This window comes from Dermochelys coriacea, chromosome 10 (assembly GCF_009764565.3).
Source record: "Dermochelys coriacea isolate rDerCor1 chromosome 10, rDerCor1.pri.v4, whole genome shotgun sequence".
NCBI classification, from domain to species: domain Eukaryota; kingdom Metazoa; phylum Chordata; order Testudines; family Dermochelyidae; genus Dermochelys; species Dermochelys coriacea.
In genome coordinates this window covers 21,810,323-21,834,548 of record NC_050077.1, presented here as the reverse complement: position 1 = coordinate 21,834,548, position 24,226 = coordinate 21,810,323, and the positions used below count along the sequence as shown (strand labels likewise).

The 24,226-nt window shown below is 42.0% G+C and overlaps 1 long non-coding RNA gene across 2 annotated transcripts in view; it reads right to left on the bottom strand.

Annotated features, from left to right (window-relative positions):
• The window catches only part of LOC122456125, a 52,503-nt gene that overhangs the window by 10,426 nt on the left and 17,851 nt on the right, over positions 1-24,226 (bottom strand). For both annotated transcript variants that reach the window (XR_006274806.1, XR_006274807.1), the window contains exon 2: positions 5,453-5,531. This is a non-coding gene — a long non-coding RNA (uncharacterized LOC122456125). The remainder of the gene's footprint in view (positions 1-5,452; positions 5,532-24,226) is intronic.

Here is a 24,226-nt window from a genome sequence, read left to right as displayed (position 1 = left end):
GTGACTAAACTCCTCGGTGGAGAATTGTATGTCCCCTGCTGTTTTACCTGCATTCTGCCATGCAATAGTTATAGTATTATATTACCATGTTATAGTAGTCTCGGATGATGACCCAGCACATGTTCATTTTAAGAACACTTTCACTACAGATTTGACAAAACGCAAAGAAGGTACTAATGTGAGATTTGTAAAGATAGCTACAGCACTCGACGCAAGGTTTAAGACTCTGAAGTGCCTTCCAAAATCTGAGAGGGACGAGGTGTAGAACATGCTTTCAGAACTTTTAAAAGAGCAACACTCCGATGCGGAAACTACAGAACCTGAACCATCAAAAAAAAAAAAAAATCAACCTTCTGCTGGTGGCATCTGACTCAAATAATGAAAATGAACATGTGTTGGTCTGCACTGCTTTGGATTGTTATCAAGCAGCACCCATCATCAGCATGGACACATGTCCTCTGGAATGGTGGTTGAAGCATGAAGGGACATATGAATCTTTAGCTCATGTAAATATCTTGCGACTCTGGCTACAACAGTGCCATGAGAATGCTGTAAACAAGAAGTGGGCAGCATTATCTCTTGCAAATGTAATCAAACTTGTTTGAGCAATTGGCTGAACAAGAAGTAGGCCTGAGTAAAGTTGCAGGCGCTACAATTTTACATTGTTTTATTTTTGAATGCAATTTTTTTATACATAATTCTACATTTGTAAGTTCAACTTTCATGACAAAGATATTGCACGACAGTACTTGTATTAGGGGAATTGAAAAATACTATTTCTTTTGGTTTTTTACAATGCAAATGTTTGTAATCAAAAATAAATATAAAGTGAATGCTGTACACTTTGTATTCTGTGTTGTAATTGAAATCAAATGTATTTGAAAATATAGAAAACATCCACAAATATTTTAAAAATGGTACTCTATTAACAGTGCGATTAATCACAATTAATTTTTTTTATCATGCAATTAATTGCAATTAATTTTTTTAATTGCTCGACAGCTCTAGAATGTACTGATTACTCTTTTAGACCCCATAATGCTCACACAGAATATGACAAATAGCTATTGTACCACAAATGATTAAATCATCTGCCGCCCTGACCGGGAAAACCGAGAAGTCTGCTGCTTGCCAGGAGCTAGGATTCACGATATGACGGAGAGACTGCCGAGACTCATCAAGCTCTCGGATCACTACCCCTTCCTGCTTCTCCACATGGGCACCAATGATATTGCCAAGAATGACCTTCAGCAGATCACTGCAGACTATGTGGCTCTGGGAAGAAGGATAAAGGAGTTGGAGGTGCAAGTAGTGTTCTCGTCCATCCTCCCCATGGAAGGAAAAGGCCTGGGTAGAGACCATCGAATCGTGGAAGTCAACGAATGGCTACGCAGGTGGTGTCGGAGAGAAGGCTTTGGATTCTTTGACCATGGGATGGTGTTCCAAGAAGGAGGAGTGCTAGGCAGAGATGGGCTCCACCTAACAAAGAAAGGGAAGAGCATCTTCACAAGCAGGCTGGCTAACCTAGTGAGGAGGGCTTTAAAACTAGATTCACTGGGGGAAGGAGACCAAAGCCCTGAGGTAAGTGGGGAAGTGAGATACCGGGAGGAAGCATGAGCAGGAGTGCATGAGAGGGGAGAGCTCCTGCCTCATACTGAGAAAGAGGGACGATCAGTGATTTATCTGAAGTGCCTATACACAAATGCAAGAAGCCTGGGAAACAAGCAGGGAGAACTGGAAGTCCTGGCACAGTCAAGGAATTATGATGTGATTGGAATAACAGACTTGGTGGGATAACTCACATGACTGGAGTACTGTTATGTTCAGGAAGGACAGGCAGGGGAGAAAAGGTAGGGGAGTTGCATTGTATGTAAGGGAGCAGTATGACTGCTCAGAGCTCAAGTATGAAGTTGCAGAAAAACCTGAGAGTCTCTGGATTAAGTTGAGAAGTGTGAGCAACAAGGGTGATGTCGTGGTGGGAGTCTACTATAGATCACTGGACCAGGGGGATGAGGTAGACGAGGCTTTCTTCTGGCAACTCACGGAAGTTACTAGATCGCAGGCCCTGGTTCTCATGGGAGACTTCAATCACCCTGATATCTGCTGGGAGAGCAATACAGCGGTGCACAGACAATCCAGGAAGTTTTTGGAAAGGGTAGGGGACAATTTCCTGGTGCAAGTGCTGGAGGAACCAACTAGGGGCAGAGCTCTTCTTGACCTGCTGCTCACAAACCGGGCAGAATTAGTAGGGGAAGCAAAAGTGGATGGGAACCTGGGAGGCAGTGACCATGAGATGGTCGAGTTCAGGATCCTGACACAGGGAAGAAAGGAGAGCAGCAGAATACAGACCCTGGACTTCAGAAAAGCAGATTTTGACAACCTTAGGGAACTGATGGGCAGGATCCCCAGGAGAATAACATGAGGGGGAAAGGAGTCCAGGAGAGCTGGCTGTATTTTAAAGAATCCTTATTGAGGTTACAGGGACTAACCATCCCGATGTGTAGAAAGAATAGTAAATATGGCAGGCGACCATAACAGTGAAACAGTGGCTTAACAGTGAAATCCTTGCTGATCTTAAACACAAAAGAGAAGCTTACAAGAAGTGGAGGATTGGACAAATGACCAGGGAAGAGTATACAAATATTGCTCGGGTATGCAGGAGTGAAATCAGGAAGGCCAAATCACACCTGGAGTTGCAGCTAGCAAGAGATGTTAAGAGTAACAAGAAGGGTTTCTTCAGGTATGCTAGCAACAAGAAGAAAGTCAAAGAAAGTGTGGGCCCCTTACTGAATGAGGGAGGCAACCTAGTGACAGAGGATGCAGAAAAAGCTAATGTACTCGGTGCTTTTTTTGCCTATGTCTTCACGAACAAGGTCAGCTCCCAGACTACGGCACTGGGCAGCACAGCATGGGGAGAAGGTGATCAGCCCTCTGTGGAGAAAGAAGTGGTTCGGGACTATTTAGAAAAGCTGGATGAGCACAAGTCCATGGGGCTGGATGCGCTGCATCCAAGAGTGCTAAAGGAGTTGGCAGAATGTGATTGCAGAGCCATTGGCCATTATTTTTGAAAACTCATAGTGATCGAAGGAAGTCTCAGACGACTGGAAAAGGCTAATGTAGTACCCATCTTTAAAAAAGGGAAGAAGGAGGATCCGGGGAATTACAGGCCAGACAGCCTCACCTCAGTCCCTGGAAAAATCATGGAGCAGGTCCTAAGGAAATCAATTCTGAAGCACTTAGAGGAGAGAAAAGTGGTCAGGAACAGTCAGCATGGATTCACCAAGGGCAAGTCGTGTCTGACTAATCTAATTGCCTTCTATGATGAGATAACTGGCTCTGTGGATGAGGGGAAAGCAGTTGTTCCTTGACTTTAGAAAAGCTTTTGACACCGTCTCCCTCAATATTCTTGCCAGCAAGTTAAAGAAGTATGGGCTGGATGAATGGACTATGAGGTGGATAGAAAGTTGGCTAGATTGTCGGGCTCAATGGGTAGTGATCAATGGCTCCACTTGATACTGGCTGCCAACTAGACATGGAGTGCCTCAAGGGTTGGTCCTCGGGCCGTTTTTGTTCAATATGTTCATTAATGATCTAGAGAATGGTGTGGATTGCACCCTCAGCAAGTTTGCAGATGACACTAAATTGGGAGGAGAGGTAGATACGCTGGAGGGTAGGGATAGGATACAGAGGACCTAAACAAATTAGAGGATTGGGCCAAAAGAAATCTGATGAGGTTCAACAAGGACAAGTGCAGAATCCTGCACATAGGACGGAAGAATCCCATGCACCACGACAGACTAGGGACCGAATGGCTAGGCAGCAGTTCTGCAGAAAAGGACCTAGGGGTTACAGTGGACGAGAAGCTGGATATGAGTCAACAGTGTGCTGTTGTTGCCAAGAAGGCCAATGGCATTTTGAGATGTATAAGTAGGGGCATTGCCAGTAGATCGAGGGACGTGATCGTTCCCCTCTATTCGACATTGGTGAGGCCTCATCTGGAGTACTGTTTGGGGCCCCACGCTACAAGAAGGATGTGAAAAAAAGGTCCAGCGGAGGGCAACAAAAATGATTGGGGACTGGAACATGAGGTTATGAGGAGAGGCTGAGGGAACTGGGATTGTTTAGTCTGCAGAAGAGAAGAATGAGGGGGGATTTGATAGCTGCTTTCAACTACCTGAAAGGGGGTTCCAAAGAGGATGGATTTAGACTGTTCTCAGGGGTAGCAGATGACAGAATAAGGAGTAATGGTCTCAAGTTGCAGTGTGGGAGGTTTAGGTTGGATATTAGGAAAAACTTTTTGACTAGGAGAGTGGTGAAACACTGGAATGCATTACCTAGGGAGGTGGTGGAATCTCTTTCGTTAGAAGTTTTTAATGTCAGGCATGACAAAGCCCTGGCTGGGATGATTTAGTTGGGGATTGGTCCTGCTTTGAGCAGGAGGTTGGTCTAGATGACCTCCTGAGGTCCCGTCTAACCCTGATATTCTATGATTCTATATACTGTAGACTGTACTGTCAATAGATATACTGTCAATTTAACATGCTTATGAGGGCAGGCAAGCAGATTTTCTACATTCAGGGAAATACAATAATGACATGGAGTAAGTAATGAGTTAATTTTGCTCCAATAATAAGATCATGTATAGTTTCCTCTCAGAACCTGTAGAGGGGGAAGAATAATGGTTGGGGCTACTTTAAACATCTTGATTTGTGTAATATTCACAATGATACTGGAATTTCAGGAAGATGGAGGAGAATGAAATCAACTTGTATCCAGCTATGTAGAAGTTACATGGGACATTCCTCAGTGACTACACTGAAACTTTGCTAGTAACAACGAAAAGCTCATTCCTGCCATCACTGATGACAGTGGAAAAACTTTCATAACAGTGAGAAAAGGAACTGGGTCTCTCATGCATTCCTTATGTTCTTATGTTCCTTGCATAACCTAAACTCCTGCTCATGCCAGTGGTAGGGTTGGCTGTGTAAGGAATGTAGGATCAAGTCACAGGTCCAGTCCTGACAACTTCTCTGTGTATGCTACTGTACATATAAATACAAATGAATTCGTTGCACTTAAATTGCTTCTTTCATGCAAGTTTCTCAAAGTGCTATATAAACAATATTCTATTCCGTATTCTACACATCAGAAACAAATCAGTGGGTTAGGTGACTTTCCTATCATCACACAGAATGCCAGTGACAGACAAGTATAGCTATTATATAGCAACTGGTTCCATTATTGTGTGCAAAACTTCCTCTCCTTTCACATAATTTAAGATAAAATACTGATCATACCATCTGGTGTGTTTCATTCACTTACTATATAGAGCATTATATTACATTAATAATACAGGAGAATTTACTTTAGGAAAGGAAAGACTGCTTATGGGTACTCCTATATGTCATCCTCTCTTCTAGAGGAAGGCATTGGCCTTAAAGTGTGCTCTTACCTTCAAGAATGGCTTTTTCAGATGGATTTGCTGGATTCCACATTCACAGAGCCTTGTGGATTCACATCTCAGATTTGCTCTGTGAACAGATAAAAATGTGTTTAGGTTTTGTTTTTGTTGTTCTTCCCAGTTGTAAAACCGCCACACTCATCCTGATCTCTGACAGTTAAACTGGTTTCTTTTCACCAACAATGATTACAGTTATTCCCAAATGAGGGTTTCAGCCACTTCCAGGCATATAAAGGATCTGTTAATAGATTCTACCTATTCAGCTGAGTAATACCATCATAGGTATGATGCATGCATAGACTATTCCATTATACTAGCACTAGTACTGCAGAAGCCATCATATGTGCTGAGAACAGCTATAATATTAGCTCCGAGTGCTAGTAGAACAGGGATTTCAGTCAGTTCTTAAAGCATGAAGATTACCCTTACTGAGATTCAGCCATAATGATGAGTAGGTGGAAGCTGATCAGCTTTAATGCTAATTGTGATCAATGAATCCTGAATAAGAGTGATCATGCTCATTAACCTTGTATGTCCCCTTGAGAAAAGCTGGATGGACGCTACACTGGGTAGGAGTTTGTTTCACTTTGTCATTAACTTGCATTATACCAGGATGATACTTAATTGAACTAAATTCTCCTGGTCACCAGAATTTTAGTACTGAAAAACAATGCATTTACTCCTAGCCTCATTTTCGGAAATGGCTGAAATATTTTGGCTGACATTTTCCAAAAAACCTCAGCCCAAGGCAGACATCCACCATGGAAAATGTCAGCCGAAATGATTGAAGTCTAGCAAAGTTATAATCAACTGAAAACAGGGTCTTATAACAGGAAAAGTCAGGCAACCTTAATAATATGGAGTGCTACCAATTCTGCACTGATTCTGCACTGATTCTGCACCAATTCTGCACTGAGAGAGAGAGAGAGAGAGAGAGAGAATGTGTATATAATTGCCTGAAATATAAAAGAATTGTCCTCTTGAGTAGTAGAGATACAACAACTTCTGGTGGCTGGTAAGAGGCCTCTAAAGCAGAGATTCTTAAACTGTGGTCCATGGACCACCAGTGGTCCGCGAGTTCCATTCAGGTGGTCTGTGGATAGTTCCCTATAAGGTGCAAGCCTGGTTGGCCGCACACAAGAGAATGAAGGGCCACCCACCTAATTAGTGGAACTGTGCGGGCATGGCTCCACTAATTAGGTGCCTGGACCCTGGAGAAGATACACATGTAAGGCGAGGTGGTGGCCTTGGGGAGAATAGGAAGTAGTTGGGAGGTGGCAGTGGGGTGAGAAGAGGGGGTGGGGGGAATTTGGGAAGTGCAGGGCTGCAGCGGCCAGAGAAAGAGGTGACTTTCCCCAGCCCCAGGTCTGCAGCTGCTGAGGAGAGACCCCCCCTCCTTCCCAGCGCCAGCTCAGAGGCTGCTGCAGTGTGGGAGAGAGGGAGAGACCCCTCTTCTTCCCGGCTCCAGCTTAGAGGCTGCCATGGCAGGAGAGAGAGGGCACATCCATTGCATTAGAAAGGTAAGACTACTGATATTAAAATGTGAGTTGTGTGCTTTTATTTGTAGACCAAAAAATGTTAATTTTTAAGTGTTTTTATATATAGCGTTTTTATCCAAAGTGTTTTACAATAGCTAGCTCACAGTACAAACAACATTTGGAAAGATCATTAAGTGGTCCACCGAGACCCTCAGCAATTTTCAAGCAGTCCGCAAAAAAAAAAAATGTTTGAGAACCATTGCTCTGAAGGAAACAGCCGGGGCAGATTTGCCAGTAGTGAACTGAAAGTTGGGGATTTTTTTTGGTCCATTCTTGACCCCCTTTCAGGATTTAGAGTAATGGGAGCTCTCCCTCATTTGGGTAAGAAATGCCCCTTCACAGCAATTCTTTTTGTTTAGCTGGGGTAGTGAGAGCTCCCCTTCCTGTTTCAGACTACTTTTAATCACTGGTCACTTTGTAAGCTTTGTAGGTCAGTCCCTGCCCTAAAGAGTGTAAATATAAATAAACAGGACAAAGGATGGAGATTGTGGTTCCTGTTTCCCATTTTACTGATAGGGACCAGAGGTACAAAGAGGTTAATTGACTTGCCCCATGTCACAAAGAAAAGCTGTAGGAGAGTTGGGAACTGAACCCAGATCTCCTGAGTCCCAGTTTATTGCTGTAACCACAAGATCAGCCTTCCCCATACATAACCCTTGAACAGTAGCTGTGTTGCCCCCTGGAACTAACAGCACATGCATTTTTTTTTAAAAGTGGATATATTTGTGCTGATTGATTTTTCTATGCTTATATAAAATATATTTTTACAATCTCAATTTGGGGCCAAATGGAGTTGATTTGAATAACTTATTACATTTTGCTGATAAACACAGGGAAAGAACTATACATAATAGAGATTCCCATATAAAAGGAATATGTATGGTTCACTTGGCAAAATATTAGGATTTTTTTCCCACAACTTTGCATATAGAATACAAAATTATGAAACCTGCCCGAATTAATGTTATTGTTTAACTTTAGGAGAAGTTTGAATTGTCTGTAGTACAGCTTCCAAAATCCAACAAGCACAAATGTCATAAGCATTATTTTTTGTTTCATGTAGCAACAGATAATTTTTTCTTAGCATTTAAGTGGTGTGTGGTTAATAAGTTGGGCTTTGGTGTGTGTGATAAGTGCATTCACAAAGATGTTACAGCATTAAGCATAAGCATGCAAGGCAAAGGTCATGCTAGTCAACACAGACAGCTATTGACACTTAAAAGACCTAAAGGTAGAATAATAGCAAACAAATACTTGCCAAGTGATGGATTAGCTTCTTAGTGATAAACATGAAGGAAAATCATTATGACACAAGCAGTTTTGTCAGTGTTGGAGAAGCTACATTTGATGGATAGAGCCTTCAGTGAAGAACCTATAAGGAATTGATTACTGCCCTGAATGAACCTAGTATGAGTTCATCATTAAGCAACTCCAATCACCATTAATGGTCAGCAGTTTGTCTTTTTTTTTGACCTTAACTGCAACATGATTTTGACTCTGAATAACTTAAAACAATTTGGATTGATTATACAGCAGCCAAATTAATTACCCAATAATCACAGCTTTGAGTAGTGGGCCAATTTTTTTGTCCTGGGAACAGTCTGTACAATTTAGGTGTGGCAGTATGAAGAAGGAAAACAAAAACATCTGGAAGCAGATAAAGAACAAGCTAAGTAGTGAAAATAAGGCAGGATTATAACTGTGTTATGGAATCTCTCTCAAATGGTCAAAGATCCATTTGAGAGCGGTTCACTAGCCATGCTGACTTTTGCCACTGAGAAGTGGCATTTACAGCAGGTGGATCCTCCCTGGTGTGACAGATATTGGAGAGTTTCATTTTTGAATTTCCCAGTTAGTCAGCAAGAAATACATTTTGCAAGGGGGTGGGGGAAGGGAGTTATTCAGTGCTGGAGAAAGAGACATTAATTTTCTTCCATGGACTCTAGCCAAGTCACTCTTCTCATTTTCTAGGTATGTATACACTACCCTCCGGATTGGTGGGCAGTGATCAATCCAAGTGGGGGTCGATTTATCGCATCTAGTCTAGACATGATAAATCAACCCCTGAGCGCTCTCCCATCAACTCCTGTACTCCACCACCGCGAGAGGCGCAGGTGGAGTCGATGGGGGAGTGGCAGCAGTCGACTTGTCAGGGTGAAGACACCACGGTAAGTTGATCTAAGTATGTCGATTTCAGCTACGCTATTCACTTCAGACTCAACATTAGGACATCTGTTCACAACTGATTTAGAGATTGTTTTGGTTGAAGTCAAACCACCCCAGAAAACATGTCTGCCACTTCTATCTGTACCAGCTGTTAATAGGTTCTTGTAAGCTTAGCAACTGCTTTTGGTTTTCTGTTCTCTACTGTTCACTGTTGCACTGACCCCCATTGTCTTGTTGCAAAAGTAAATGGAGTTATCCTAGAAGTAGACATTACTCTGGTGACCTGGAAAGAAAATCAACAGGAAATAAAGGCCTGGCTCCTGTTCCCATTGAAGTCAATGGCAAACCTCTGGTTGCCTTCAATAAGAGGAAGCTTGGCACCAAAGGTAGTGACTTTGTATCCATTTAAGTGATTTGCACTGATATTTCAGAACCAGAAGAACAGAAACCCAAAGTTTCTTGGTTGAGGACTCTGAAACATTATTTTGATTTAGGGGTTTTAGCTGGTCTGTCTTGTGATTTACGAAAGGTGCTTGAGTATAATTTTGCATCTGGAAATAGGAAAGCTACAAATAAAAGCTTCAGTGCTGGCTTTTCAGGTGATGTGAAATCTGATTTTATTTGGAGGTCAGGCCAAATTTGAAACTTTACCTAAAAACTTTACTAGGTTCACCCTCCCCTAATAATCATCAAGCAGCCACCAGGTTTAGAAACAAAAGCTACGTAAAACAACAGGTTTCAGAGTAGCAGCCGTGTTAGTCTGTATTCGCAAAAAGAAAAGGAGTACTTATGGCACCTTAGAGACTAAATTTGCTAGTCTCTAAGGTGCCATAAGTACTCCTTTTCTTTTCGTAAAATAACAGTATCTGAAATTCATCTTTGGGTAAGCATAGGTAATATTGGTTGGTGTCTCTAAAGTCACTGCCAATTGTTAAGTTGCTAACATGTACAGAAGGGTATTGAGTAGAGTGCGTTGAAAAGGGGAAAAGTTGTGAGCACATTTTTTCAAAAAATATTACAATGTTTTCCAAAAATGTTTTAGTTTTGAAATAAGAAAAAGCTGCTATTATGAAGCCACATGCTTTGGTGTTCCACCAATAATGAATAACACCTTTAGATTTCAGTGTTGTTACTCTAAATATACACCAAGATCAAAATCAAGGACATAATTGGCAAGCAAGTAAAAATGTAGTTCCTTCTTAAGAAATGTACGATGTTTCATCATTAATGGATGTCACTCTTATCTTCTAGTATAGTGTGTTGCTTAGGAAAAGCTTTGATATTTCTTCTTGTCAGTTTGGAGGGGAACAATCTTTGAATGTTTGAAGCACCAGATATTACTTTTTCATTTTAATTTACTTGCAACTCTTTTCTTTATTTCTGCTTAAATGGGCACATCTTTAGAGTGGCTCATGGAGCATTAGGACTCAGGTTTATGTGCCCAATTCTGTGTGCATTGTGCTAAAAATGCTTCCAAAAGCTATTTGCAGAGTGGACATTTTTCATTACATCACCTGCTCACCATTTGCTAAAATGAAAAGGCATTGCATATCCACAAAAGTGTAGTTCAACATTTAACACTTGTCAGACTCTGAACTTTTTTAGATTATGAATTAAATTATATACATTGATTTGCAAACAAAGTGTAATTGACAAAATTGAATATTCTGTTGAGTTTTGAGTAAGCTGCTAGACAAACGGGTCCATGAGAGATGATTTATATTGCACACTATTAGTGATAAATATCTAAGTGGCAGATAATGTAGGAGGCAAGTTGGAACATAAAATAAGACACATAGGACTTGATTCTGCTCTCACTTACACTTGTGTGTAAATCTGAAGTAGCTCCACTGAAGACCACAGAATTACGTTAGTGTAAAGGAGGGTTGAATATATCTAATCTAGATTTATGATGATTGTATCTATGGTACATATAAAGCATCAGTCACCATAATAACTAGTTTTGTCATTTTAGATGCCAAATACACCTTGATATGTTCATCTGTCATTCGCCTTCATCCCTAAGGATTATAATTATGCAATAAGTAGTCTCCTCTTCCACAATCTCATCTTTTACATAATCCAGAAAAGGAGTTTTACTGCGACACTCAAAAAAAACCTTTCCAGTTATTACTTATGACAGCTCTTCTGCATTGTTCCAGTAAGGGCAATAAAAAGAATCAATACATCCTTCAGGAGGAGTTTTATTATATATTATCTGTCTTCATTTGTGTTTCTATATTTTTAATGCAAATTATGTGCATCAGCAGGTTTTATAATTTGGTTTATAAATTCCTTGTCTTCATGAATCAGTTCTGTTGAATTTAATGGGAGAGGTACATGTGTAACAGTGACTATCATAGGCCACCAGGGATCTCCAGTGCTGAAAGCATGTTTCTCTGCCTTTTGAGCTAAAGTAATAACTCTCTAGCTGGTTGCTGTAGTAGATTCATATCCTGTAGCCATTTGAAAGGGACATGTAACACAGTGTATTAGTGTGTTGCATGCGCTGATCTGGGAGAGAACATAATGCTGCCATTTCATGTTAGATTAAATGGAGTGTTCAAATAAAGGTTATGTTTCTGATTTTCTGAATTCAAAAGTTGTGGGCCATTTAGATCTCCCAAAGGAATATAGGGTTAAATTGTCAACTGTGTAAGGCAGAAGATAATGGTGGCTGATAAGCATCAGACAAAGAAGGTTAAAAGCAGAGTAATGTATGCAGATAATGGTGTGGTGCCTACAATATCTTGTCATCAATTACACCCAATTGTCAGCTCAGTCAATACAGTTCTTGATAGGCTCATGTGCCAGAATGACAGTCACCAGTAGCATTGGCATTATAGACTAGGTCTGAAAACACCAGTGTAGTTAGATATATATTTTAAGACAAGTCTGTCTCTCCTAGACAACATGACCCCAATTCTGAATTATGCCTGATGCACAAGCTATGCCCATGGCCCAGTTCAGGTGTGTGTGCGTGGGATGTGTTTGGGGGTGGCAAAGGTCACTGTATGCCATCTTTGTGGGCCCCTGATTCTGGAGGTAACTAGGGACCAGCCTCATCCCTGGCATAATGCAGAGCAGTCTCAAAGCTGTTCTAACTTGAACCTGGCTTCCCATGGCCCCAAGGTTGTTCTGGAAGTCAGGAATTTTAGAAGTGCAGTCATGCCTGCCAGAACCCTGTCCACCCACCCATGTACTTACCAATAGCTGCGAGTTGAGTTGTGATAAAGATACCAGACTCATCTACACCACCCAAAGATTCCCCTTATGATAAGGGAATTCCTATTTAATTTTTTTATCAATCATGTTAAATTACCATAGTGCCTATGGACAAACCAAGAATGGGGCCCATTGTGCTAGGCACAAACAGAGTTTGGACAGTCTCTGCCCCTAAGAGCTTACGATCTAAACAGACAAGAGAGACCCTGGGTGGGGGAAAAGGGTAGAATGCTCAACAGAGTGAACAATGTGCTGGCAGCAAACATGTTCATTCTGCAGATTTTTTTGGTAGGGTTAGTTAGGATGGAATGTGCTAAATAATAAGAAAAATGAAGGGAGAGAGGCCATTAAAAGGGAAGGGAAGTGAGGGAGACAAGGCAGGGGATAAGAGGCTAAAGAGGGGCATGTATGGAGTGAAACTGAGATGAACTGAGACAGAGAGGAAGAGGGTTGGAGCAAACAGCCAGTCAGCACAGGGCAGAGAATGTTCTGTCAAAACTGTAGAAATTTCCAGAATGTCCAAAGGTTCCTGCTTTGTCTGCTCTTGCTCTTACCACTTGGTTCCTCTCTGCAGTTTTTCCTCATAGCCATAAGGCAGGAGCAAGGAGTGGCACCCCCAGAGTTCTGGTGCCCCAATAACTTGTGCGTGTGTGTGTGTCTGTGTGTGTGTGTCAGTCACGGGGATGTCTTCTGAATCTGGCAGAGCACTAGAGGGCCCCATTTACCCTCTCACTCTCAGTGTAGCAGTCCCTGCTTTAAATCTGCTTCTGAATCTGCTCCTGTTGGCTGGAGTCTTTGCAGAAGCAGTCAAAGCAGGGAGTGCTGCAGTGTCAACATTGCACAGTTAATCAGATCAGCAGACTTTCACTGCTGAAGCAGTGGAAAAGCAGCTGGGGCCAGGATCCAGAATCTAATCCATATGGAGTGTAGGTTCTCACATCAGAGATCCTGGGACTCTGAAATCCATAGTTCCTGCTGTCTCTCTCTCTCCCTTCCCAGGTGCCTGATCCACCCTTATGTGTTTTAAAAAAAAAAGTATCAAAGGAAAGAAGAGTTTAGGGGACCTTTTGCCCCTGGAGAAGGAAGTCCCTGCTCAGTTTTGAGGTTCCAGGGAGCTGCCTCAGCTGGGCTCAGTTATGCTTTAATACGTTCCTGTAGTTTTACACAAGAAGTGATCAAAATCCTCTTTCAGATGAGATTCTTCAGATGTAGACTCCCTCCTCAGGCCCTTCGTTACCAGCACTCCCAGCTATCTTCGAGACACCACCGATTTCCTGAGGAAACTACAGTCCATTGGTGATCTTCCTAAAAACACCATCCTAGCCACTATGGATGTAGAAGCCCTCTACACCAACATTCCACACAAAGATGGACTACAAGCCGTCAGGAACAGTATCCCCGATACTGTCACGGCTAACCTGGTGGCAGAACTTTGTGACTTTGTCCTGACCCATAACTATTTCACATTTGGTGACATGTATACCTTCAAATCAGCGGCACTGCGATGGGTACCCGCATGGCCCCACAGTATGCCAACATTTTTATGGCTGACTTAGAACAACGCTTCCTCAGCTCTCGTCCCCTAATGCCCCTACTCTACTTGCGCTACATTGATGACATCTTCATCATCTGGACCCATGGAAAAGAAGCTCTTGAGGAATTCCACCATGATTTCAACAGTTTCCATCCCACCATCAACCTCAGCCTGGACCAGTCCACACAAGAGATCCACTTCCTGGACACTACGGTGCTAATAAGCGATGGTCACATAAACACCACCCTATATCGGAAACCTACTGACCGCTATTCCTACCTACATGCCTCTAGCTTTCATCCAGATCATACCACTCGATCCATTGTCTACAGCCAAGCGCTACGATATAACCGCATTTGCTCCAACCCCTCACAGAGACAAACACCTACAAGATCTCTATCATGCATTCCTACAACTACAATACCCACCTGCTGAAGTGAAGAAACAGATTGACAGAGCCAGAAGAGTACCCAGAAGTCACCTACTACAGGACAGGCCCAACAAAGAAAACAACAGAACGCCACTAGCCATCACCTTCAGCCCCCAACTAAAACCTCTCCAACGCATCATCAAGGATCTACAACCTATCCTGAAGGACGAGCCATCGCTCTCTCAGATCTTGGGAGACAGACCAGTCCTTGCTTACAGACAGCCCCCCAATCTGAAGCAAATACTCACCAGCAACCACACACCACACAACAGAACCACTAACCCAGGAACCTATCCTTGCAACAAAGCCCGTTGCCAACTCTGTCCACATATCTATTCAGGGGATACCATCATAGGGCCTAATCACATCAGCCACACTATCAGAGGCTCGTTCACCTGCGCATCTACCAATGTGATATATGCCATTATGTGCCAGCAATGCCCCTCTGCCATGTACATTGGCCAAACTGGACAGTCTCTACGTAAAAGAATGAATGGACACAAATCAGACGTCAAGAATTATAACATTCAAAAACCAGTTGGAGAACACTTCAATCTCTCTGGTCACTCGATCACAGACCTAAGAGTGGCTATCCTTCAACAAAAAAGCTTCAAAAACAGACTCCAACGAGAGACTGCTGAATTGGAATTAATTTGCAAACTGGATACAATTAACTTAGGCTTGAATAGAGACTGGGAATGGATGAGTCATTACACAAAGTAAAACTATTTCCCCATGGTATTTCTCCCTCCCACCCCACCCCCCACTGTTCCTCTGATATTCTTGTTAACTGCTGGAATTAGCCTACCTGCTTGTCACCATGAAAGGTTTTCCTCCTTTCCCCCCCCTGCTGTTGGTGATGGCTTATCTTAAGTGATCACTCTCCTTACAGTTTTCAGAGTAGCAGCCCTGTTAGTCTGTATTCGCAAAAAGAAAAGGAGTACTTGTGGCACCTTAGAGACTAACAAATTTATTAGAGCATAAGCTTTCGTGAGCTACAGCTCACTTCATCGGATGCATTTGGTGGAAAAAACAGAGGAGAGATTTATATACACACACACAGAGAACATCATACAGTGTGTATGATAAACCCATTGTTTCATGTTCTCTGTGTGTGTGTATATAAATCTCTCCTCTGTTTTTTCCACCAAATGCATCCGATGAAGTGAGCTGTAGCTCACGAAAGCTTATGCTCCAATAAATTTGTTAGTCTCTAAGGTGCCACAAGTACTCCTTTTCTTTTTGCGAATACAGACTAACACGGCTGCTACTCTGAAAGATGAGATTTGGTTTTCCTAGTCAATTGAGAGTGTAGAACAAAAGTGTTTGTACAGCATATAGAAAAGGAGTACTTGTGGCACCTTAGAGACTAACAAATTTATTAGAGCATAAGCTTTCGTGAGCTACAGCTCACTTCATCGGAGTGAGCTGTAGCTCACGAAAGCTTATGCTCTAATAAATTTGTTAGTCTCTAAGGTGCCACAAGTACTCCTTATCTTTTTGCGAATACAGACTAACACGGCTGCTACTCTGAAACCTGTACAGCATATGTTTTTGATTTAGTGACAACACAGTAATTGAATCAGGATTTGGAAATAGTTGCAGCATATTGAAAAAAACCTAGGTAGTTTATAAGTGGAAACAGAGAAGTAAATTCAATACACAAAGTTGTAAGTAAACTTTAACCACAATGTTTTTTTCCCCTAATCTAAAAATATTTTATTTATAATCTTGTTAAACTAAAATCTCGGGGCTTAGATTTTCCTAGGAAGCTCACTGCAGTATATAGCTACAGTAAGTTACATAATAAAAGAAAGAAACTCAAATTCCTGCAAATTGCAGACCTAATATGTTTCCCTAGTGAGGATGAGAAACACATCAATATCATTGTAATGTGTCTACTAATCCTCTAAGGTGCCACCGGTACTCCTTTTCTTAATCCTAACAATGAATAGGCAAGAGTGTATGTACCTGTATGTAATGAATGAGAATAAAGTCCCTGAAGATTCAAGTGGAACTGAAACTGTTTAATGTTGAACTAAGATTGTAGGGTTGTGAATGTCTCATTGATTTAAGCATTGAACAGGTGATGCAATAAAAAACCTGCATGTTAGCATCCCCTAAAAGGGATAACAAACACAGAAAACTTATATTGCATGCTAAAATGAGGACTAGTATATACAACTAACAGCAGCATGTGGGAATTTTCTGTTGTTCCGGAACCTAAACCCACTAGAAAGATTAGTCTCTTGATAGATTAAAACAAAACTGAATGTTTAAACAAAAATATAACACTAGGGAAATGTGTTCTAGATGCAATTACTGTAAGGTGGGTGTACAACTGGTTGAAAGACCATACTCAATGGTTTGCTATCAAAAATGGGAGGATGTATCTAGTGGGGTCCCCACAGGGTTCTGCCCTGGGTCTGGTGCTATTCAATATTTCCATTAACAATTTTGATAATGGAGTGGAGAGTATGCTTATAAAATTGGCAGATGAGAGCAAGGTGGAAGGGGTTGCTAGCACTTTGGAGGACAGGGTTTGAATTCATCATAACCTTGACAAATTGAAGAATTGGTCTGAAATCAACAAGATGAAATTCAATAAAGACAAATGCAAAGTACAACACTAAGCAAGGAAAAATTAAACACACAAATGCAAAATGGAGAATAACTGGAGAGTTGGTAATACTGCTGAAAAGGATCTGGGGGTTATAGTGGATCATAAAAATGATGCAGTGGTGAAAAAGACGAATATTCTTTTGGGGTGTATTAACAGGAGTGTTGCATATAAGACACAGGAGGTAATTGTCCTACTCTACTTGGCACTGGTGTAATCAGCTGAAGTACTGTATCTAGTTTTGAGTGCCACACTTTAAGAAAGATGTGGACAAATTGGAGAGTCCACAGGAGGGCAACAAAAATGATAAAAGGTTTAGAAAACCTGACTATGAAGATAGGTTAAAAACACTGGGCATGTTTAGTCTTGAGAAAAGAAGTCTGAGGGGGGAACTTGATAACAGTTTTCAAATATGTTAAGAGCTGTTATAAAGAGGAAAGTGTTCAATTGCCCTCCTTGTCCACCGAAAGTAGGAAAAGTAGTAATGGGCTTAATCTGCAGCAAGGGAGGTTTAAGTTAGATATAAGAAAAAAACTTTCTAATTGTAAGGATAGTTAACTACTGGAATAGGCTCCCAAGGGAGGTTGTGGAATTCCCATTATTGGAGGTTTTTAAGAACAGGTTGGAAAAACTCCTGTCAGCGATGGTCTAGGCTTACTTGGTCCTGCCTAAGCTCACAGGGCTTGACTTGTTGACTTTTCGAGGTCCCATCCAAGCTTACATCTGCCTCTTAGGAAAGATTATGCTCTGGAGATTTCAAACTAGGTGGAATTTTCATCACTTTTGATCTTTCTCAGCAGATACTTGTAAACAGAGTTAAGATTATGATGCTAAATTGAAAATGGCCCTGGTGTACCGTAAGAAATAATACTATTCAGCTATTCCCTTCCACCTAATAAATTCCAGAGATAACTAGGAACTTAGTTAAAAGTAAATTAGAAGGCTTTGTAACATTAGGACTAATAGTATTGTTACCCATTTTTCAGAGCTTTCATCTTTTAGTTGGTTTCAAAACATGACTTATTTGAACTAATATTTCAGAAACTGAAGCATGTGGCAAAAGGAGAAACTAGGGAAATGGCTGGAATACTAGTGTACGCTATCATTGATCAGGGATTTTCTGAAATCCTCCCTGTATTACACTAATCATCACTATGTTCAATCTATTTTATCTTCCTTTCTCTCCTCTCTTTTAAAACCCACACTTTCAATTCTTGGATTTCAATGGAAGTTGTCTATTTTGGGAAAATTGTCCTTGTGCTTTACCGAGTTAGATGATATAGATGATGGTGGCTTTAGGACACAAGACTTCAGTTGTGAAGAGGTGCAAGGAGAGTGAATTAGGACACCAAAAATATCTCACACCGCCAAAATTGTCAGTTTGACAAAAAACTGGTGAACATAACATCATCCATCATTCAAGTATTATTTCTCCCATTGTGGCTACTTTTTCTAAGGAGAATTGGGTTATTCCTATTTTTTTCTGAAAAATCTTGAGGAAATTTGTATATATTCACGAATAATTAGCTTCTCTCTATTAACTGGGCAAATAATTAAAATATTAGCCAAATTATGTATTTTATCTTGAAATCCATGAAATTATTCAATTTTTATCTGAGTTGCTGTAGTCATGAACTTAAAAACACTAGTTTCAGTCATGCAAATGGGAAGATAGATACTTCAAAATATTGTTCTCTTTGTCACTCTCACTTATCCTCTGCCAGAAAAACAGAAATCCTCCATCTAATGCTATTACAGTGCACAACATGTCTGACATATTGTTCAGTATGTAGAGAAAAACTAATTTTGTATTTGGTCAACGGGCATCAGTCAATCAATAGCTACTGGGTTAACTTGCATTTTTTCCCCAGAGTATATTAGCATTCATATGTCTTTGAAACTTCAAAAATTGCCCATCATTCAGGAATGTTAAATGTCCTGACTTAAATGAAAGATGACCGATCAAACCTATTCTACAGCCCTAAGCATAGGGTCTGATTCTGTCACTCTTATTTATGATAAGTAAATAACCTTTACTTATTGCCCAAGAAGTGCTTTTGACTATAAGGAACAAGGTATTATTCAATAAAAGAGAGGTAAAAATTGCCATTCTGTGCATTAGTATTGCGGATAGAGGCCTGTGAACTATTTAATACAAAACTGAAATATAGTTACCATCAGGTTTAAACATACAAAGCCAGACAAATTTGGCTTAAAACATTTTTGGGCTCTCTGCATAGTCACAGTTTTTTCTGAGAGACTGTTTTGTAGCATGGCTGTGATTTAGTTTTGTGATGAAACTTGTGAAACTAGTCACATGGTAGGTCATCTGGGACCTCAGCGGTGCTCTACTGATTTATGCTGCTGATGGTATGGAAGTTAAACTTGCTGAGGCCTCCAAACCTTGAAGAGCTCTGAGTAGGGCACCCACATCCCCTCAGTGTGGTTCTCAAGAAGAGGCAGAGAAGTGTTGCTGCTGGGTCAAGACAATAGTAGGAAATGGATGGCAGTTCTCCTGTCATGGGGTGAGGAAAAGGTATGTGAAGTCTCCACCTGAGCAGCCAGTGAGATGTTTGTGTGCACACTAAATGTTAAATTTTCAAATTGAAATGATCTCTCTCACACTCACACACAACTAGAGGGGAGTTAGTTAAAGACCAAAAGGAAAAAAACCCTATGATTTGATTTAAGAAAAAAACACCTCATGATTTTTGAGGGTCTAACCCATGATTTTTAATCTCTTGAGGTTGGCAATACTGGGAAATGAATCTGTCAAATGTTAGAAAACTTCACAGCAGACTGACAACTAGCCTGCTGACAGTCAGTCTCTGCAGGTTGTCCTCCCAGACTGTTGCTTCTCAGCAATACCATCTGAATTGAATCCATTTGGCACTACCATTGGACAGCTCCTATATATGGCTTCCAGAAAGACTTGCAGTATTGCCTGATATGGCTAGAAGGATACTGAAGTCTATTCTTAGAGTAAGAAACCATTTGAGATTATATTCCATTAGTGCTAAGCCATGGATGCTGGCAAAATATCCCTATTTTTTTTTTTGGTAGAGATTTAGTTTCCTGCTGAAAGTGTCCTTAAAATGAATTCTGTTTCTCAGATTATCCATTACTGAATCCTGGAAATTTCTTCATTTTAACTGGGATATAAAATAAATGTATTACCTGTATCATATTAGATCCCTGAAATAATGTGAACTCATTTGTTGTTTTCCTTCATTTTAAGGACAAGTTTTATAGTAAATTTCAGTTTGACATTACAATGTTTCTTTACAGTTTTAAAACTTATTCTTACTTTAAAGGGAATAAACTAACTCCAGCAAAATATGTGTTATGCATGTGTGTACTACATAAAGATGTCAAAAGTGCTATAATTATATTTTATTATGTGTAACTTAACGTTTTAATAGATAGTGTCTAGGACTGATCTGACAAGGCATTTTCATATTGTGAAATGAATGCTCAAAATAAGAAAAACACACCACTTAGAAAGTTAATGAATCATTTCTATAAGACAAGTGCTTTCTAGAAGAGCAATAGGAGAATTTTATACAGAAGGGGTTCTGTCATCTTCTGAAGTGCTCTAATGTTTTAGTCCTGGTCTACACTAGGTGTTGAGGTCGAATTTAGCAGCGTTAAATTGATGTAACCCTGCACCCGTCCACATGACAAAGCCCTTTTTTTCGACTTAAAGGGCTCTTAAAATCAAATTTCCTTACTCCACCCCCGACAAGGGGATTAACGCTGAAATCGGTTTTGCTGGGTCGAATTTGGGGTACTGTGGATGCAATTAGATGGTATTGGCCTCTGGGAGCTATCCCAGAGTGCTCCATTGTGACCGCTCTGGACAGCACTCTCAACTCAGATGCACTGACCAGGTAAACAGGAAAAGGCCCGCAAACTTTTGAATTTCAATTTCCTGTTTGGCCGGTGTGGCAAGCTGCAGGTGACCTTGCAGAGCTCATCAGCAGAGGTGACTAAATGCCTTCGAAATGCCAAAACATTTGTGAAAATCTCCCAGGGCATGAAGGACAAAGGCCATAACAGGGACCCGAAGCAGTGCCGCCTGAAACTTAAGGACCTGAGGCAAGCCTACCAGAAAACCAGAGAGGCGAATGGCTGCTCTGGGTCAGAGCCCCAAACATGCCGCTTCTATGATGAGCTGCATGCCATTTTAGGGGGTTCAGCCACTACTACCCCAGCCATGTTGTTTGACTCCTTCAATGGAGATGGAGGCAACACGGAAGCAGGTTTTGGGGATGAGGAAGATTATGATGATGAGGTGGTAGATAGCTCACACCAAACAATCAGAGAAACCAGTTTTCCTGACAACCAGGAGCTGTTTCTCACCCTGGACCTGGAGCCAGAACCCCTCAAAGCCACCCAAGGCTGCCTCCCGGACTCACCAGGCAGAGAAGGGACCTCTGGTGAGTGTATCTTTTAAAATACTATACAAGGTTTAAAAGTCAGCATGTTTAATCATAGAATCATAGAATCATAGAATCATAGAATATCAGGGTTGGAAGGGACCCCAGAAGGTCATCTAGTCCAACCCCCTGCTCAAAGCAGGACCAAGTCCCAGTTAAATCATCCCAGCCAGGGCTTTGTCAAGCCTGACCTTAAAAACCTCTAAGGAAGGAGATTCTACCACCTCCCTAGGTAACGCATTCCAGTGTTTCACCACCCTCTTAGTGAAAAAGTTTTTCCTAATATCCAATCTAAACCTCCCCCATTGCAACTTGAGACCATTACTCCTCGTTCTGTCATCTGCTACCATTGAGAACAGTCTAGAGCCATCCTCTTTGAAACCCCCTTTCAGGTAGTTGAAAGCAGCTATCAAATCCCCCCTCATTCTTCTCTTCTGCAGACTAAACAATCCCAGCTCCCTCAGCCTCTCCTCATAAGTCATGTGCTCTAGACCCCTAATCATTTTTGTTGCCCTTCGTTGTACTCTTTCCAATTTATCCACATCCTTCCTGTAGTGTGGGGCCCAAAACTGGACACAGTACTCCAGATGAGGCCTCACCAGTGTCGAATAGAGGGGAACGATCACGTCCCTCGATCTGCTCGCTATGCCCCTACTTATACAACCCAAAATGCCATTGGCCTTCTTGGCAACAAGGGCACACTGCTGACTCATATCCAGCTTCTCGTCCACTGTCACCCCTAGGTCCTTTTCCGCAGAACTGCTGCCGAGCCATTCGGTCCCTAGTCTGTAGCGGTGCATTGGATTCTTCCATCCTAAGTGCAGGACCCTGCATTTATCCTTATTGAACCTCATTAGATTTCTTTTGGCCCAATCTTCCAATTTGTCTAGGTCCTTCTGTATCCTATCCCTCCCCTCCAGCGTATCTACCACTCCTCCCAGTTTAGTATCATCCGCAAATTTGCTGAGAGTGCAATCCACACCATCCTCCAGATCATTTATGAAGATATTGAACAAAACGGGCCCCAGGACCGACCCCTGGGGCACTCCACTTGACACCGGCTGCCAACTAGACATGGAGCCATTGATCACTACCCGTTGAGCCCGACAATCTAGCCAGCTTTCTACCCACCTTATAGTGCATTCATCCAGCCCATACTTCCTTAACTTGCTGACAAGAATGCTGTGGGAGACCGTGTCAAAAGCTTTGCTAAAGTCAAGAAACAATACATCCACTGCTTTCCCTTCATCCACAGAACCAGTAATCTCATCATAAAAGGCGATTAGATTAGTCAGGCATGACCTTCCCTTGGTGAATCCATGCTGACTGTTCCTGATCACTTTCCTCTCCTCTAAGTGCTTCAGGATTGATTCTTTGAGGACCTGCTCCATGATTTTTCCAGGGACTGAGGTGAGGCTGACCGGCCTGTAGTTCCCAGGATCCTCCTTCTTCCCTTTTTTAAAGATGGGCACTACATTAGCCTTTTTCCAGTCATCCGGGACTTCCCCCGTTCGCCACGAGTTTTCAAAGATAATGGCCAAGGGCTCTGCAATCACAGCCGCCAATTCCCTCAGCACTCTCGGATGCAATTCGTCCGGCCCCATGGACTTGTGCACGTCCAGCTTTTCTAAATAGTCCCTAACCACCTCTATCTCTACAGAGGGCTGGCCATCTCTTCCCCATTTTGTGTTGCCCAGCACAGCAGTCTGGGAGCTAATGATTAATTTGCTCTGGCATTCGTGGCTCTCCTGGATATACTCCCAAAGCCTTTGCAAAAGGTTTCTGGGGAGGGCAGCCTTATTCCATCCACCATGGTAGGACACTTTACCACTCCAGGCCAGTAGTACGTACTCGGGAATCATTGTAGAACAAAGCATTGCAGTTTATGTTTGCTGGCGTTCAAACAACATCCGTTCTTTATCTCTCTGTATTATCCTCAGGAGAGTGATATCATTCATGGTCACCTGGTTGAAATAGGGTGCTTTTCTTAAGGAGTCATTCAGAGGTGCCTGTTCCTGCTGGGCTGTTTGCCTGTGGCTGAACAGAAATGTTCCCCGCTGTTAGCCACACGGTGGGGGGAGGCAAAATGTGACCTTGTAACGAAAGCACATGTGCTATGTATGTAATGTTAACAGCAAGGTTTACTGTGAAAGAGTGTACCCATTGTTCTATAAAATGTGTCTTTTCAAATACCACTGTCCCTTTTTTTTTCCTCCACCAGCTGCATGTGTTTCAAGGATCGCAGGATCTTCTCCTTCCCAGAGGCTAGTGAAGATTAGAAAGCGAAAAAAAAAAAAACGCTCTCACGCTGAAATGTTCTCTGAGCTCATGCTGTCATCCCTCACTGACAGAGCAGAGATGAATGCGTGGAGGCAGACAATGTCAGAGTGCAGGAAAGCACAAAATGACCGGGAGGAGAGGTGGTGGGCTGAAGAGAGGGCTGAAGCTGAAAGGTGGTGGCAGCGTAATGAGAGGAGGCAGGATTCAATGCTGAGGCTGCTGGAGGATCAAACTAATATGCTCGGGCATATGGTTGAGCTGCAGGAAAGGCAGCAGGAGCACAGACCGCCGCTACAGCCCCTTTGTAACCAACTTCCCTCCTCTCCAAGTTCCATAGCCTCCTCACCCAGATCCCCAAGAATGCGGAGGGGGGGCCTCCGGCCACCCAGCCACTCCACCCCAGAGGATTGCCCAAGTAACAGAAGGCTGGCATTCAATAAGTTTTAAACTTTTAAAGTGCTGTGTGGCCTTGTCCTTTCCTCCTCCACCACCCCTCCTGGGCTACCTTGGTAATTATCCCCCTATTTGTGTGA